The sequence below is a fragment of the Macrotis lagotis genome, chromosome X (genome assembly GCF_037893015.1).
Source record: "Macrotis lagotis isolate mMagLag1 chromosome X, bilby.v1.9.chrom.fasta, whole genome shotgun sequence".
Classification (NCBI taxonomy): domain Eukaryota; kingdom Metazoa; phylum Chordata; class Mammalia; order Peramelemorphia; family Peramelidae; genus Macrotis; species Macrotis lagotis.
Window position 1 is genome coordinate 647,645,807 of NC_133666.1, and position 18,629 is coordinate 647,664,435.

General features: G+C 41.9%; 1 protein-coding gene across 4 annotated transcripts in view; it reads right to left on the minus strand.

Annotated features, from left to right (window-relative positions):
• The window catches only part of CSNK1G2 (casein kinase 1 gamma 2), a 91,179-nt gene extending 75,966 nt beyond the window's left edge, over positions 1 to 15,213 (minus strand). For 2 of the 4 annotated variants that reach the window (XM_074204658.1, XM_074204655.1), the window contains exon 1: positions 15,010 to 15,213. The gene's annotated coding sequence lies outside the window, so the exon portion shown is untranslated. The remainder of the gene's footprint in view (positions 1 to 15,009) is intronic. The other 2 variants (XM_074204660.1, XM_074204662.1) reach the window with 1 other exon arrangement.
• Between the last annotated feature and the right edge of the window lie 3,416 nt (positions 15,214 to 18,629).

The window sequence follows — 18,629 nt, forward strand, 5'->3', positions numbered from 1 at the left end:
TCAGTGCAACAATCAGGGACAATTTTAGGGAATCAGTGATGAAGAATACCATCTGTATCCAAAGAAAGAATTGTGGAGTTTAAGTAAAGACCAAAGACTATTTTACCTTTAATTTTTTTTAAAAGGTTATGTTATTATGTAATTTTGCTCTCTTATATTTTATTTTTTCCTTAAGGATATGATTCTCTTAACACATTCAATTTTGATCAATATATAGCATGGAAACAATGTAAAGACTATCAGATTGTCCTCTGTGGGGGTGGGGGGGAGGGAAAAACTGTAAAATTCAAAAAACAATAAAAAAAAGATGATGGGGGCAGCTAGGTGGCGCAGTGGATAAAGCACTGGCCTTGGAGTCAGGAGTACCTGGGTTCAAATCCGGTCTCAGACACTTAATTACCTAGCTGTGTGGCCTTGGGCAAGCCACTTAACTCCATTTGCCTTGCAAAAAAAAAAAAAAAAGATGATGGTCCAGGTAAGCACTGGCTAAAAAGGCCTCTCACAGTCTCTATGATATCCCCATGCTATTTCCTTGCATTCTCACTGGACACAGAAGTTGTTAGAGGAATAATCTATGTTAGACTCAGGCTGGTTTTCTGTATGTACTGACAAATTTTTTTTAAACCCACACTTATGAAGATCTTTGCCTTCATAGATCAATATCTCACATTTTATGCAAAGGTCAAAATGGGATACATGATTTAGACATAAAAGGTGATGATATAAGCAAATTAGGAGATCATGGAAAATTTTACTTGTCAGATTTATGGATAAAGGAAGAATTTGTGAAAAAATAAGAGATAGCATTAAAAAATGTAAAATGAATAATTTTGACTATATTAATTTTTTTTGCAAGGCAATGGGGTTAAGTGGGTTGCCCAAGGCCACACAGCTAGGTAATTATTAAATGTCTGAGGGTGGATTTGAACTCTGGTACTCCTGATTCCAGGGCCAGTACTCTATCCACTGCACTACCTAGCCACCTCTTGACTATATTAAATTAAAGGGGTTTTGCACAAAACCAATGCACCCAAGATTAGAAAAAAAAGGAAATTGGGAAATTTTACAAGTGTTTCTGACAAGGGCTTCATTCCTCAAATATATATAGAGAATTGATCAAAGGATAGGAAGAGGCAGTTTTTTAAAGAAATCAAAGTTAAAGACATGAAAAATGCTCTTAATAACTACTGATTAGAGGAATGCAAATTAAAAGAACTATGAGACAGCACTTCAGCAAAGACATATTGACAGCAAAGAAAAATGACAAATGTTGGAGAGTTGGAGATTTTTAGAGGAGGGGAAGAGGACTCTTAAGACATCTTTCCTCAAACACAACTGTGCAATGATATTATCCTCCTTTAACTCCTTTTTGTCAACATCATTCACTTTACACTTCTACATTTCATACTATAGAACAGGTCTTAGTCAGTTTTACCATTTAAACTGTGTGACTCCAGAAGGCACTTTTCCTTGTCTGAGTCTCACGTTCCTCACATAAAACAAAGGAATACCTTTATATACCTAGTCCTAGTACTCTAGGCCCACTAGAATCAAATGTCAGTGGGTCCTCTACTCAAATATCCTACTGGCATTTAAAACACTTGCAGAACATTAATCATCTTTTCCCTCCTAACAGCAATCTTCCAAACTTCTCTATTTCCTTGGTGGATAGCCTTTTAAAAAGGCCTTCTTGATTTCTAGTCTCTTTCCTCATTTCTCCAAAATCTCTTAAGTTTCCAAAATAATGCAACTACAGCACACCCACACTCCAGACCAAAAAAACCTTAGTAGCTCCCTATTGTTTTTGAAATGCAATAAAATGCAAATTTCCCTTTTGCTTTTAAAAGTCCCAGAGTTTAACTACAGTAGCTCACTCACAAAGACTTCCAGCCTGGTTTACTAGAAGCACCCCTTCTTCCTCCACTGCTGAAAAGCCTCAGTTTATTTATCAATTTCAGGGGTCACCACCCATGGAAAGTCCTTCCTAATCACGCTAGCTCTTCCTATTCTCACATATTTTAATTGTATTTACTTAGGATTATGTGATCACAGATTTAAAGTGAGAAAGGATTCCAAATGCCATCTAGTACAATTCCTTCATTTTATAAATGAGGAAACAAGTTTATCAGTTTACAAGTTATTTTACCCAGGAGAATGTAATCTCCCTAAGAAGAAATGTTTTTGTTTGTTTTGGTAGTATCTATCTACTTAGCTACTCTGTAGCTATGTACATATTCTGTAGTTATCTCATTATCTAGCAATACTTGCCTATGATGGGCACTTAATAAATGCTTGCTGAATTAAAGGAAATTACCATATTTGTACTAGCTACTTCACAGAATTGTAAATGCCCCCTAGAACATCAAATTCTTCAAGGGAGTTAAAGCCAACTTATCACCCATAGCACCTACAACAATGACTTGTATAGATTCGTTACTCAAATACTGACAGATTTCCCAGTTTACTGGATCATTCCATATTTGCCTTTCAGCTACACTCCAAGGCTTAGCATTAATCCATGCCCTGTAAAAAAAAAACTGGAAATTGAGGAGATACCCATTAATTGGGGAATGGCTGAAAAATCATTTGATACTGATGGAATAATATTTATTATCCTATAAGTAGGATAGTTTCAGAGAAACTTGGAAGTTACATGAATTGATGCAAAGTGAAGTCCAGACCAGGAGAACTTTGTACATGGTAATAGCAATGATTCAGTAATACAGTGATACAAAACAATTCTGAAGGGCTTATGACAAGAAAAATACTATCCATCTCCAGGAAAAGTGAGTCTGGAATGGAGATCAAAGCATATTTTTTTTCATATTTTATTTTTCTAGGGAATTTTTTGTCTGTTTTCTTTTACAACATGGCTAATATAGAAATAGGTTTTGCACAACTACACATGTATAATGAATATGAGGGAAGGCATTTGGAACTCAAAATTTAAAAAAACCTTTTAACTTTTTACATATAATTGAACAAGATTAAATATAAAAGCTTTAAAAAAAACAAACATACAAACTCTGGGGCTTAAATCATACTGTGAACTCTGGAAGCAAACCTGAAAAGGAATCCTTTTTAGTATCCTACTTAATAATAATGACCTTTGCCCAAACTTAAAAATTCCCTAACCTTCCCTTAACCCACTGGTTCTCAACATGTAGTCCAGGTGCCATTTTCAGAGGGTTCACAAGGTTAAAATTATTTCATAATAATATGAAGATGTTTTAATTTTTAAAGATATATTCACAAAATAACAAAAGCTCCTTGAAGAGATAATAAATCTTAGGAATGTCATGGGATTGGTCTATAATTATGCTTTGGTGCTTCCTGTTTTAGGTATCAGCACCACATTGGCATAATAAAAGGAATTTAGCAGAACTCCTCCTAATTTTTTAAACAGTTCATTTATTTATTTATTTATTTGTTTGTTTAGGTTTTTGCTAGGCAATGGGGTTAAGTGGCTTGCCCAAGGCCACACAACTAGGTAATTATTAAGTATCTGAGACCGGATTTGAACCCAGGTACCCCTGACTCCAGGGCCAGTGCTCCATCCATTGTGCCACCTAGCCACCCCCTGGAGACTTCTTCTTAAGGGAGTTTATTGATGGTTTCTTCAATTTCTTTTTCTGAAATGAAAGACTGTCGAGGGGAAAATGACTACTATGGAAATGTTTTATATAAGTGCATATGTATAACCTATATCTAATTGTCTCAGGGAAGGGTGAGAGAGAAAGAGAGGGATAGAAATTGGAACTCAAAAAAAATGTTAAAAAATTTTAACATATAATTGGAGAAAAAAAAATTTTAATTAAAAAAAAAGTCAAGGGATCCTGAAACCAACAAATTTTGAGAACCACCACTTTAGTCAGTACACAGTAGTTTATGTATTATCATGAGTCTAGGGACATTTGCAATATGAGAAACTTAGGATTACCTTTCAGTTCTAACAATGTTCTAAGATCCCATCCAATTCATAGGATATCAAGAGTTAAAGGAACCTCAAATGCTATATATTCCGTTCATCCCATAACTTTGAAAATCATGGCTATATGCAAAAAAGAAGTCTTAAGAACTTTTATTTGAAATGGAATTCACTAACTTGCCAAAGCCCATTTCACATCTGTAAAGTTCTTACTGCTGCAAGTTTTTCTTTAATATCAAGTATTAATCTACTTCTCTGCAAGTCCCACCCATTACACCTATTTCTGAATAACACTTCTTCATGGTAACCTTTTCAAATATGTCAAAACTATTATCACGTCTCCTCAGTATCTTCTCTTTTCTGGGTGATACAGCCAACATATCTTTCACCTATATTCACATAGAGTTCTTCCTCATCCTGGTCCCCCCCCCATGAATGATCTTCAGTTTAATCAATACAACTATGATGCCTGTCACTGAACACTGCACTACAGCACGGTCTGACTATTCTCTCATTCTATACATTTTATCTCTCAATGCAATCAAAATGTTAACTTTTTGACTGCCATAGCACACTGGTATTAAACTTATAATCCATTAAGACCATAGCATTCTGTACTCCAAAGTCCTTTTCTATATCTAACACTGAGTTCTATATTTTAAGGATCTTTTCAGCACTAATGTTTTATATTCTAAGAAACTCTGAAGCACTAAAATTCCTCTCATATCTGAAAGCCTACATTCAAAAATCTCCAATTATAAAATAAACCCTTTTAATTCTGACACTGTTCTAAATGAAAATTTCACTTCTAACATAAAGCAGAAAAACTGGAATTGACCCTAAATCTGAAAAGACCTAATGAGCAGGCAGAACTCTTGCAGCGCAAAGGGATTCCTGGCTACATAATAGCCCCACTTAGTACCATAGAGACTCAGACTCTCAAGGAATTTCACGCCAAGAAGTCCAATCGGAAAGAACTTGTTGCCAGTGTAACACTAACCTTGCTCTGGAAAGACTGGTGAACCAGGAGGGTGTAATTACATTTGTTACAGACACATCCTGCTGAAGATGAAAGGTGTGATGAAAGCTTCAAAATTCACTTGGGCATGAAGGTGGGAGAGTTGACTATAGAAGAGGAAGCTGAGGAACAAGTAGTTGGTCCCAACATCAAACTGCTTTGGGAGTTTGAAAGTTGCCTCCCATTATTTGCCTTGCCAGGGGGAATGTTCTCTTGGAAACAAAGTATAAGTATGAGGTAGACCCCTACAAGCAAAGTTACATTCAGACATTTAGCAGAGATAAGAATCCACAGCTTTTTAAGACAACAGATTCCATTCAGTAGCTTCAAGGCATGGTGGGTCTGGAACTTTTGTTTTTAAATTATAGCCAAAGCATTTAAGGAACGAGGTATTCCAGATAGCAGTTTTCCTGATAGCTGAAGGTTATTAAATATTTCCTAGCCTTCTTAAAAAGCAAACAATAAACATAGTTTAAACTTTTCTTGATAATTTAAAATCATCACTGTAACATCTTGTGCTAGTATAGTATGTGGGGGTGAGGGGGAAAGGATCTTGGGAGTCAGATGAACTGAGTTTGACTTGTGGCTCTTCCTCTTATTAGTGTCACTTTAGGCAGGCCAATCTGCAGCATGTAGTAGAAAGAACATTGCCTCTGGGATTATTAGAGAACTTACATTTATAGAATGACAGCTATTCACTACCTGCATCATCTTGAGCAAGTTACTTTACCACTCCAAAGCCTGTTAACATCCTTAAAAATGAAATGACCCGGGGTGGCTAGGTGGTGTAGTGGATAAAGCACCAGCCTTGGAGTGTCAGGAGTACCTGGGTTCAAATTCGACCTCAGACACTTAATAATTACCTAGCTGTGTGGCCTTGGGCAAGCCACTTAACCCTATTTGCCTTGCAAAAACCTAAAAAAAAAAAAAAAAAATGAAATGACCAAATAATCTCTAAAGTCTTTTCCTATGCTTCAAAATCACTTCATTCTGAGGCTCAGTTAGCTAATCTTCATAATACGGAAAATCCCATAGTCAAGCCAAATTAATTCACTTCTCCCCTCAAATCAGATTCACTTGACTGGTCTACAATTGACAGCATTGAGTGTATTTCTACAAAACTCTTAAATCTTTTAGAGAGTAGCCTGTATTGAATCAAAAGGGACTTAAGTGAGGAAAAGAAGAATGTGATACATTAGGGGACTTTGTTTTGTTTGACTATGCTTATTACAAGGGTTTGGTTTTTCTTTTTGTTTTTAATGAGAGGGTGGAGGAAAGGGGAAAGATGATAGGGCTCTCCCCCTAAAGTAATAAAACAGAAGGAAAGCCAAGAGGAATCACAAACAAGCAAGACAACTTTGAAAGGTTGAATTTATTATATACTTGAAAAGAAAGCTCTACAAAATGGATTTGCAAATTCATGTACAATCTTCTGCTCATTTGTATCTGGAAACATTCTATTGGTCTTAAGTTCAAAATAAAAAATATCTTTAAACCATACTGATACTACTTCCTTCCCCCCAAAATAAGAATGTGAGCTGCTATTAAATATTAAATACACTTCACAGTTTACAAAGCATTTTTTAAAAAATTTTATTTAAGTGACTTGCCCAAGGTCACACAGCTATGCAATTACTAAGTGTCTGAGGCTGTATTTGAACTCAGGCACACCTGACTTCAGGGTTGGTGCTCTATCCACTGCGCCACCTAGCTGCCCCTACAAAGCATTTCTCTCTAAATTTTTTAATCCTTAAAACAAGTCTTTAAGATAGCTGAACATATACACTATCGTGCCCATTTTCCAGAAGTATAGAAGTCAAATATTTTAGCTCAAGTTTTCTTCTAACAAAAAAACCCCAAATTGATTGCTGAATTAGGCAGAGGCCAAGAGCTGTTGTTTAAAGGGGACTCAGCATCAATTCAACATGAACAGCAGAGGCTGGAAGGTCCAAGGAAACAGGATGCTTAAATACTTTTTGACCTAAAAATCTGTTATTTTCCAAGCAAAAGTTCTCTCAGGTTCTGAGGGGATGATTTTCTGGAATCAATGTCTCCCAGGATTGTTGTGAAGAGATATTCAGTGCTTTGATAGATGAATGCTAGCTATTCTCTTACTACTACTACTCTTACTATGACTATTAACTCCATAACTTGGCATTGCAGATAATAGTCACTTAATGGATTTAAATGGATGACTTGGTTCCAGAGGCTACAAAGACCTGGGAGCCTAATTAGCTTCAAAAAAGGTGTGAGGGGGAAAAAACACCTTCTACTAATTCAGGTCTTCAACCTTTTGGTATTATCAGGTCAAAATCTAGAACTGCCTAGAGCATTGGGTTAAAAGTTACTTACATGGGTCCACATAGTCGTCCCCCTCCCCCAGGGGCAGGATCTGAACCCAGATCTTCTGGGAGACCAGTTATTATCTTACTCTGCTAAGGTACTTCAGGTGTCAGAGATAAAATGATTACAATAGCATAGAGAGACAAGTCCCAGTCAGATACAAACTCTCCCCTTCACCCTTAGCACCCAGTTTTCTACTAACCAAACCATCACCTTAGTCAAGCCCCACATCACTGCTGCAATTAGAGGCTTCTAATAGGTCATCTTGTTTCACTTTCTCCCCTCTTCAAGCTATCCTCCATACATCTGTCAATCTGTTATTCCTAAATCCAAGGTTTGACCACTTCACTTCCCCATCAAAACTTCCACATAGTGGAAATAAATCCCATAGGACAAAATACTAACTCTTGTATTTGATATGGAAAACTGCAGTATACCTCTATTTCCTATCATTCTTACTGCAGGCTCCAACTGACTGACAGAATATTTACATTTACCTACATTTTGCCTAAGAGGATCCTGAGGCCTCTCCCCCTACAATTAGAATCCCTAGGGACCCTCCCATGAGGCCTTTCTGATGCTTTCCAAATTGTAAGCATTTCTCCTGGTCCCCACCAAAACTACTTTGCATTTAATAATATACATTATTGATACAGACACAAAAATAAAATCAAAGCTTCTAGAAGGATGAGTCTTGGTCCATGTTGACCCTCAGCCCCTAGGGACCTTTTAGCACCTGAGGATTCAAGGATCCCCAGCAGGATCCCTTGAATGGAACTGTTTTGATAAATATTTGCTGCCCAGCACTGAAATCCTGAAGGTTTTCTGAAGTTGGCCTTAAAAACTAAAGAGCATTTCAACAGGTGTTGAGGGAGGGGAAGAAAGGCTTAACATAGACTTCTAGGCTTAACTAGTGTTCGGTTTTCAAATTTCTTCACAAACTGGCTTCAATTAACTTTTTCAGCTTTAATAGATATTGCTCCCCTTCATAAGTGGGAAAAGTTTAACAAAAGAAATAGAAATACAACTCAATACTGATACTCTTATGTGGTTTTCTAAAAGTCAACATACAGTCCACAGGAACTGGGTCTGTTTTGAACTGGACACTCCTGATGCAGGCAAACTGGCCCTCCCTCACACAGGATGTTCAATTTCAACTCCACGCCTTTGCACTTCCTCTTCACTTCTGTCTCTGAGAATCCCTAGTTTCCTTTAAATCTTAGCTCATGTACCACCTTCTAGATGAAGAATGACTTGATCTTCTCCAAACTCAGGGACCTCCCCAATAATAACCTGTATCTACTTTGAATTATAGACTGATTTACCTACATGTTTGCTTGCTGGGCAGAATGATATATGCTTCCTCTTTGAGGGAGGAGCAATTTCACTATATATTCACAGTGCCTAGTAAGCATTTTAAAAAATGCTCATTTATTGATCAGTAAAATCTCTGAACTTCACTCTATATTCCATATGCCACTGAAGCGATTTGAGTCCTGGTGGTGGTAATTAGAGAAGAGTGCTAAAATCAGATCTCTACACCAGATAATTAATCTGGCAGTGATAGAAATGATGGATTGGAAAAGGGACAGACTGTAGGAAAAAAGTGGGTTTACAGAATTGGCTAATCTCTGTGCTCCTCCTGGATTTGCTCTCTAACAGTGCTCTCTAACAAGCCTAGATTCCTCCTTCCATTGTGAGAACCTTTCAAAAACTTCAAGATACCATCAGACATCTAGAAGTGCTTCAACTCATCCTTGTCCAAAGCTATCTCCAATTCTGTCTCCATGCCTTAACTACATAGATTTGTCAAAATTCTTCCCCAAAATATAGAACCCAGAAGCGAATACAATTAAAAATGTTAATAGAAAGGGCTATTAACAAAGGGCTCACTGAAAAGGAGATAAATCTGAGATATGACAGAGGTAAAATCAACAGAACTTAGGGTAACAGAAGGGTTATTGGATTTGAGGGGAAATAAAAAAATAAAAAATGTTATCAAGGTTTCAAACACTGTAGATTTGGTAAATCAGTTTTACCATTTACAGAAAAAAAACACAATAGTTGTCTTGCAAAATGCTTACAAGGTAGTCCAAGTCTGGACATTAAATGCAAAGAGATTGTTGGCTTCCAATACACTATGTATCTATATACAGACATGTGAGAGTCCTTACAGAAAGTTTACAGACTCCCTTACTATTCTGGTAACGTACCTCTAGAGGAGCTCTGGATTTTCAAAATGCAAGGTCTGGAATTTAACACTCCATATGTGTTCTGACCAGGGGGGACTTGGGACCCATTATCATCTCTAAGCAGACTGTGTTAAGGTAAAATGACCCAGTCTATTCAAGGAAGTTATCATGTATGAAGGCTCCATGAAAATAAAAGGATATTATACTAAGTCATTTAATTATATTAAAAAGATCAAAAAACTTGTTTAGAATTATGCTTTTCTGACCACAGAATGTTTTATAGAGAACTGTGATGACAAAGCATTCCAAAAACAAGCACCACACTGATGGATAAGCCTCAAGCCACCCCCCCCCCCCACAAACAGGTCACACATTATATAGACCTTTGAGGTTTGCAAAGCATGTTACCTAATCTCCTTTAACAAAACAACAGAACAATCCTGGGAAGTGACAAGGAGATGATGGGAGATGGCTTTAGGTATGATAAAATGTCCATTTAATAGATCTTGTAAGAGACAAGAGATCTCTCCAGAGTGTAGGACTGTGTCTTGTTAATTCTTTTTTTTAGGGTTTTTTTTTTTGCAAGGCAAATGGGATTAAGTGGCTTGCCCAAGGCCCCACAGCTAGGTAATTATTAAGTGTCTGAGATCAGATTTGAACCCAGGTACTCCTGACTCCAAGTGCCAGTACTTTATCCACTGTGCCACCTAGCCGCCCTGTATCTTGTTAATTCTGATAGAGAAGTATGTACTATACTAAATTTAATTATACATCTTGAGGGCAGGACCTGATTTTATCTTTGTATCCCTATTACTTTCCCTAAAATATGGGGCTAATATTTGAATTGACTATGCATAATAATCCTAAAATAAGAACTCTTTGGAAGTAAATAAATATAAGAAAAATAAAGCCAATTACATAGATCATACTTGAGGTAGACATGTATGAGATAGGTAGGCAGTGCCAGGGAATATAGTCCATGCTCAACCCAAAATCAAATAAGTACCTTCACTACGTGCCCTGACTCATGCAAGTCTAATATAGATTCTACCTTTAAAGAGCATTCAATCTACTCAGAAAAATCAGCTTAAGGGGCTTCTAACACTGTCCAGCTTTTAGGTCACTTTCATCAACTTTAGCTAGAAACCTCAAGAACACTTTCTCAAGTAAGGAGCTCTAGCATTCTCTGACAGATGATTAGACCTGGAAGAGACCAAAGAGATATTTAATCCAATAATCATTCCCTGAATTTCATAGATGACTCAACTTGCCCCAAAGTCCCTAGTACACAAAGATTAGCAACCAACTCTCCTGGCTCCCAGTTCAATGTTCTTTACAACAAAAGCATAGAGAACACGCAGTGTGACACCCAGGTTTTAGAGCAGGGCAAGGTAAAGTATATGTACTTTGTGTTTGGACACTGATAAGGACTGTCAAACTCACAAATACTAGGGATTATTAGAAGGTATCAATTGGTCCTTGACTAAAGGATGATGTAGCAAGGAGACCTGTTTAAAGCTTCAATGCTATGGGGAAGCACTCCACCTACCCAATGCCCTTTCCCAGAGATTTGAGAAAACCCATTTTCCACATGATATTGTAATCTCCCAATATTTTAAGAGTCCAGAACAGTTTGTTTCCCCTTCAAAGTACCAAGATTAAAAAACTCCAGCCTCCATTCGCTTGAATTTAAGGTTCCTTCCCAAAGGAAATATCCCAAACCTTAGTTAACCACAAAACAAGATTACCAGAGGAGGAAGAGCCCTCAACTCAGCAGTAATTAAACCTAGAATAATGCTTCTTGAATCATATGCCACAGAACCCTGCTATTCCATACAACATAAAGAGGTGCAAAATTTTGTCTATAATTTCTTAAAGTATTTTAGGTGGATATTTTTGCAGATAAAACAGATTTAAATTTCATTTACCATGAATTTCATAACAGATGAAATTTCTATGTCTAACTAACTTTTATCCTGGGGTTTTTCCTCTATACCTAACCCTCCAAAACTTCCCTAAGATTTATGAATTTGTCAATATACTTTGAGCCCAAGTATTTCCAGAGTACATTTGTGTTGAAGCTGTCCTGAGGGTTGCCTGGCAGTTTCTGGGGTGAAGACTGCCTCAAACCAGAAGTTATTGTTCTTAAAGTTATAAAGTAACTTATGATTCTATTGAATCATTAAATTGTGCCCAAATTTCACATCCAAATTTCACATTCACATCAACAGTCAAGGAGTCCTTCAAAGTTACAAGGTATCTCATGATACTGCTTAACAAGGTTCATGGAGATCACCACCTATATAAACAGAAAAGGCCTGGTAGGAGATCTGAGAAGAGAACAAACTTGATGCTCTGATATTTCCCAGTCTCATTCAGATCAGACTTGCCCTATTACATGTGACAACAAGAGTTGGGGGAGGGGATCACAGATTAGGGTAGGGGTCCCCCCCAAGAGGTCAGATGGAAAACCTGAATTGATCAATCTTAATCTGGCAAACTAACAAGATTTCTCTAAATTCTGAAAGCCAGATAAGAGCAGGGAAAGGGGAGCAAAAAAAAGAAATGGGAGCAAAAAAACACAACAGGTTTTAAAAATGTCAATATGGTCCTCTTCTCACCTGACTAGGGAATAAGGAGGCTAGCAGCTGTATTCCACAGGGTCAAATAATCATCCCCAAAAAGGAAATCTTACACTTTTGGTTACTGGGGGTAAACTCAACCTTTCTCAGATCACACTGAAAATAAATGGATCCTTGTATTAGGCTGTGATCTAGAAAAGAGTGAACAGGGCCCAGCCTTAGCAAGTATAAATTCTTCTGGTTGGAGCCTACCCAGAATGCCAGGAACTGAGGAAGGAAAAGAAAGTATAATGAACCACAGAATGGCATTAGGCCTAAATCCAGTGAACATATTTACTGGCAACTGGTGTGAAAAGACTTAGCTTCTCCAGTCCAAGGTGAAAAGCTCAATGTCCACAACAGCAATCTTCAGTCTGTTTTCAGAGTCCCTGAGTCACTCCAATATTAACCCTCTGGGCAACAATTACAGAGGGGGTTGGAGCAGGAGCATAAATCTAGTTTATGCATACAGATACATAAATACATAAACATATTACACTTCAAGAGAAACAGCCACATCTGTCCCTAGGTACAACCATCCTTACCATACTTCCCTCAAAATTTCCCAAAGGGTGAAATCCATGGAAATGTAGAATCCTAACAAATTCACCATCTCCATTACACTTCCTCAAATTCTTAATGTAATTACCATTCAACTTTTTAAGAATATGCACAAATAAGGAATATGTTAGAGAGGACTGGTAACTTTAAGAAAACAGGACAACAAACAAGGATACTTTCCCTCTCGAACACATACCAACTCTAACATTCTATGGTACTACCAAATTATTCAAGCCAGAGATATTTCAATGAAACAGTAACAAGCAAAAACCATCCTCATGTCAGCTCTCCACTGTAAGTAATAAAAAAAAAGGCAAATTTGCCAATTTTATGGACTAAGATTTAACTACCTTTAAGGTAGTATCACTGTTTCTGGCTCAGATAAGGAATCAAGTAGAACATGAACACACAAACACACACACACACACACACACACACACACACACACCACACACCCCCCCTCTAAATAGAACATGAATACATGTACACACACACACACAGACACAAACACACCTCTTCTCCTTCCCCAAAGGCAGTATAATACTGTCAAACTCAGGCTTTAGCAAATAGATGTCCAAACATCAACCACATTTTAGAAAGCTTTGGGAAAATCATTCCAAAAGATCCTAATTTCTTTCATACCTACCACCCTTCTCATATGTAGCTACCCCACTCTTTCCAACAACCTTCCTATTTCCATCCTCATCTTGTTTGTTCACAGGCAGACAGCAAACATCTCCAATGATTTTTTTTTTAAACAGCTTCTGCTCGGGAGAAGGGAGGAGACAAGCTGTGTATGTGACTTCAAGAATATTTACCAGATCCGTGGCACTCGATTTCCCCAAATTCCATTTGGTGGCAGGCAATCTGAATATGCCCCTAGCCATGCATGCCAGGGGTCTTTTCTCCTATGCACAATAATGTTAAACTTCCTTCAGACCTAGAATCCTGATCACCCTATCAGTTTGTTTAACATCTATCAGTTCTTTTCCAGTGGAGAGTGGCCTAGAAAAATGGTTTCAAATTCACTATAAACCTTCCCTATTCTCCTTCTTCCCATCCATATCAACAGTTACACTAACTCCACATGGGCCCCAGCTTTCTCTGGTTATTTTTTAAGAAGTTCCCCTCCTCCCTGGTTCCCTCAATCCCTCCCCATCTACCCCAGGTTGAATCCTTTGTACTTTATAAGCCTCTCTCTCACTTGAGAGTTGAACAGATGGATTTTGTCCATGAGCTGGGGAGCACACTGGGAAGGGGAAATGGAGACTAATAGAGGCCACCCACAGTGAAGGGGGGAGGAGAAGCCCATTGGGAAGTAGTTTGGGGGGGGAGGTGTTGACCATCATCACCATCACCTCAGTTTTCCAAAGTAAGGCACAATCGTTACACCAAAGGGCAAACCCGAAAGGGGAGGCTGGGGGAGGGGGGAGGAAGAGGTGAGGTGGTAAGGGGATGGGACTAAGGTAGGAAAACATGTCCCTCAAAGGGCTATAAAAAGTATCTAGCCTAAACCCCACCAGCTTTAAGCCTTGAGAAAGGAGAAAAGGAGAAGGGTGTGGGAAACTATGGGAAAACCTCCCTTCCCCAAGTGGGGGAAGGGCACACACTATCCAGACAGCTCTAAATCTCTGGTTTGAAAGGCTGGAAGGGGGTAGGGGTGAGACAGGAAAACCTCCCCCTGCAAGCCCCTCTCCCACCATGGACAGGAAGGGTGCAAAAGCTCCAGGCACCAAGACCTCCCAACTCAGCCCCCGGCAAAAGGGGGAGAGCATGGGGGTGGGGCGGGGGAAGTGTCAGAAAGAACAAGAAAATAGGAAGACCACACCGTGTGTGTGTGTGTGTGTGTGTGTGTGTGTGTGTGTGTGTGTGTGTGTGTGTGTCTGTGTGTGAGAGATGGGGTGTGGGTGTCAGGGACACCCCCACACACACACATCCCACTCAGTGGGGACAAACCTCTAGAGAGGACAGAGGGGGTCCCCAGGCGGGGGCACCCAGCTGCATCTGGGGGAGACCTCCCACCTCAGTTTAAGGGCTTCCTAAAAACAAAGGGGAGGAAAGGGGGGAAAGAGGGGGTGCCCGGCAATGGAGGCTGGGCAGGGGAGTCTGAGGGGCTCCAGTATGGGGGAGGGTCGAGGAAGGGGGGACTCGGCAGGAAGTCTGGGAAGGAAGCGGGAGTTGGGGCGGGGGTCCACGAGGGGGGGCTCGGCAGGCGGTCTGGGGGGGATCTCGGCAGAAAGGGGGTCTGGGGGGGCTCGAGGGAGGGGTCCCGGCCGGGGGGCCCAGGGGCGGGGGTGCGCGCCGCGATCCGGGCCCGCAGCCGGGGCCCCTGCCCGGGGGCTTTACCTCGGGGGGCGGGCGATCACCAGCGGGGCCCCGCAGCCCCCACCCCCGCCGCCGCCGCCGCCCTCCTCCTCATAGCTGGGGTGGGGGGCCGCCGCCGGGTCCCGCGCTGCCCCTCCTCCGCCTCGGCGTCCGCCGGCTCGGCCCGGCCCGGCCCGTGGTCTCTGGAAGCCCCCGCCGCCCCGCCGCCGCCGCCGCCGCTTCCTCCCCGCCGGCTCCGACTCAAGCTCCGGCTCCGGCTCCCCCTCCCCCGCCCGCCGCGGCGGCCCGGAGCCCGCCCCGCAGCAGCCAGTGTGGGCAAAGCGACGCCTCCACGTACGCCGCCAGCGTAAGGGCAGCGCCGGCGGGCGGGGGCCCGGAGAGGCCGCTACGCCACGCTCTTGGCGCAGACGCCTTTCGGGGATGCCGGCGGCGGGGGGAGGGGCGGCCGCTACGCCACGCTCTCGGCGCAGGCGCCTTTCGGGAAGGGGGGGAGGAGGCCGCTACGCCGCCTTCCTGGCGCAGCCGCCTTTCGGGGATGCCGAAGCGGGAGGAGGGGGACGACGACTACGAGGGGAGGGGGAGGGGGAGGCGACGTGCGCAGGCGGCGGGTCCGCCCCACGCGGCGCGCCCGCGCAACTGGCGCAGGCGGCGTTCGAGAATCGGAGCCTGGGCGGGACCGGCGAGGAGGAAGCGCGGAGGCGGCCGGGGGGCCGGGGGGAAGCCCCGAGAGCTGCCGCTTCGCGACAAACGACCGCGCTTTGCGGCCTCTGCGCAGGTGACGTCCGCGGCGCTCTCCCGCCCACCGTCTTCGCCAATCGCGAGGCGACAGACTCCGGGCGAGCCCAGGAAGGGGCGGGGGGCTCCGAGCCTCTGCGGCCTCCTGGCGCCCCCCCCACCTCACCCCGCCCCACCCTGGCCTTGCCGCCGAGCCGCGGAGGCGGGTTGCCATGACGCCGCCCGCGCCGTCGTGGGCATTGCGTCACAATCTCGCCATTTTACGTCAATAGCGTGAGCCGAGGCGAGGCGCCGCCCTCCCTCCTGGGGCGGATGTCGCGACAGTTCCGGCTCCCACGGCGATTGAGGCGATAGGGGGTGGGGGTGGGGGTGGGGGTGGGGGTGGGGGTGGGGCCCGGGCCCGGGGGAAGGGCCGGGCGCTGCCTCCCGCGACCCGGAGGAGAAGAAAACAAAAAACCTTCCCCCTCCTTAGGCCTCAGTTTCCTCCTTTGTCAAAGCAGGGGGTTGGGCTCCAGGGCCCACTTTTATTTATTTTTTTTACTTTCTTTTAGAAAGATTTCATTTATTTTGAGTTTTACAATGCCCCCCCCATTCTCGCTTCCCTCCCTCACCCCCCCAAGAAGCCATCTGTTGGTCTTTACATTGGTTCCATGTCATACATTGATCTCAGTTGAGTGTGACGACAGAGAAATCACACAGGACCCACTTTTAAATAAATGTTAGGAAGCTGGGGAGAGTCTGGAGCACTCAGAGCCGGGTCCAACATCCTTGGAGTACCAGAAGGGAACTTGGACCCAGAGAGGTGACCAAGGGTCAGCCTGAGCGGCCAGCACTAGGAGTCTGCTCCAGACCAAGTGAGCACGTTTCCAAGAATCCTCCAAATGGAAAGGGCACCCCAGGGGGTATCAGTCCTAACCCCCAGCAAGAGAGAAGTCTCCGCAACCCCCCCTCCAAGAGGTGTCATCCAACCTTTTTCCTTAAACCCTTCCAACATCAGGGACATTTGATGCTGGGCAGCTGTCATTGTTAGGAAATGTTTGGGGGTTTTTTTTTAAGTCAAGCCAAAAATCTGTCTGTGTCACTTCCACCATTGCTCTTAGTTATAATAATAACTCACACTTCATTCATCTCACTGATGGACTATTGCTATTGCCTGCTGGTTCACCTCCTTGTTTCAAATCTCTCCGTTCCAGGCTGTTTGTTTCTTCCAGTATCATCCTCAAAATGATCTTCCTAAAGTGCAAGTCTGACCATGTGGGTCCCTACTATTTCCAGGATCAAGTGTAAAATCCTATCTGACCATCAAAGTCCTTCCCAACCTGGCCCGCTCCTTGCTTTCCAGTCTTCTTACACCTTATTGTTCCACCCAGACCCCCCCATATACGCCTCTATTTTGGTGATCTTGTTATTCCTTGCCCAAGACATTCATCTCCCAGCTTTGGGGCATTTTTAATGGTGGTCCCCCATGCCTGGAACCCTCTCTCTCTTCATCTTTATCCTGATATCTTTCAAATCAGAGCTAAACTCCCATCTTCTTCAAGAAGTCTTTCCCTTTCTTCTTTCAAGTCCTCTTTAAAGTACCCTCCCAGGGGGGCTAGATGGCACAGTGGATAGAGCACCAGCCCTGGTGTCAGCAGTACCTGAATTCAAATCCGGCTTCAGACACTTAATAATTACCTGTGTGGTCTTGGGCAAGCCACTTAACCCCATTGCCTAGCAAAAACTAAAAAAATAAAATAAAATAAAGTACCCTCCCTCTGAGATTATTTCCTGTAGGGATATTGTTTATCTCCCCCCCATTAGACTAAGATCCTTGACTGAATGTAATGCTTGTGGATTTGATTCTAGTATTTTAAAGTTTACCAAGTCTCTTTGCAACCATCAAAGTGGCAACAATAAAGATAGGAATAATTGTTGAGCTGCAAGACCAGTCTACTGTTCATAGAACTGTAAATTGGAAACTTCTGGAAAACAGTTTGGAAATAACTTATTAGCATTAATTATTTTTAGCAAAAATAATTTTTATACACTTGGATCCTATGATTCCATTACTGGGCCTAAGCCCCAAGGAATAACTATAAGGTCCCAAATGCTACCCATATTGGTAGCAAAAAATAAAATATAAATCCCCCCTCCACTACAATCATGTTTGTCACTCAGTCTAGATGCTATTATCAAACAAGAAATTCTCCCTTTCTTGATTATTACCTGAATTAACTTTTTTTTTTTGCAAGGCAAATGGGGTTAAGTGGCTTGCCCAAGGTCACAAGGCTAGGTAATTTTTTTTTAAGTGTCTGAGATCAGATTTGAACTCCTGACTCCAGGGCCAGTGCTTTATCTACTGCTCTACCTAGCCGCCCCCTGAATTAACTTTCTAACTGAAATCCTGCCCTCAGGAGTCTTCAGTATTGAATGGCATAAAATCTGATATTTCTTCAGGAGAATATTATAGATTAGAATAAGCTGAGATATGGGCTATGTCTCTTCTACCCCTCCTCCCCTGACAAAGCAACTTCTGAGATGTTGGTGAATGTTATCATGACCAAAATATAAAAAGCAAACTGATCTGGTTCTTTATCTACTTAGTCCAGATGTCCATACATTCCTCAGGGCTGTAGAAGATACATGTCTCTGTTTGGATTATATGCTTTTCTTTAAATTAGCTTACACACTTAGATTGTGAAGACCACATTCTTAATTAATGGTTAATGGGGGGGGATAGTGTTAGGAGCCATATATATTATTCTTATTGTTCATGTCTTGTTGCCTTACTCTCCCATCTATATGGTTGAGTACAGGTCCACTTCTCAAGAATCAAAGACTTTCTCTTCACTACCTTGAGAAATCTCTGAAATTTATTTAAGTGGGTTACAAACCATACAGTAAATATATTGATGTTCATTGCC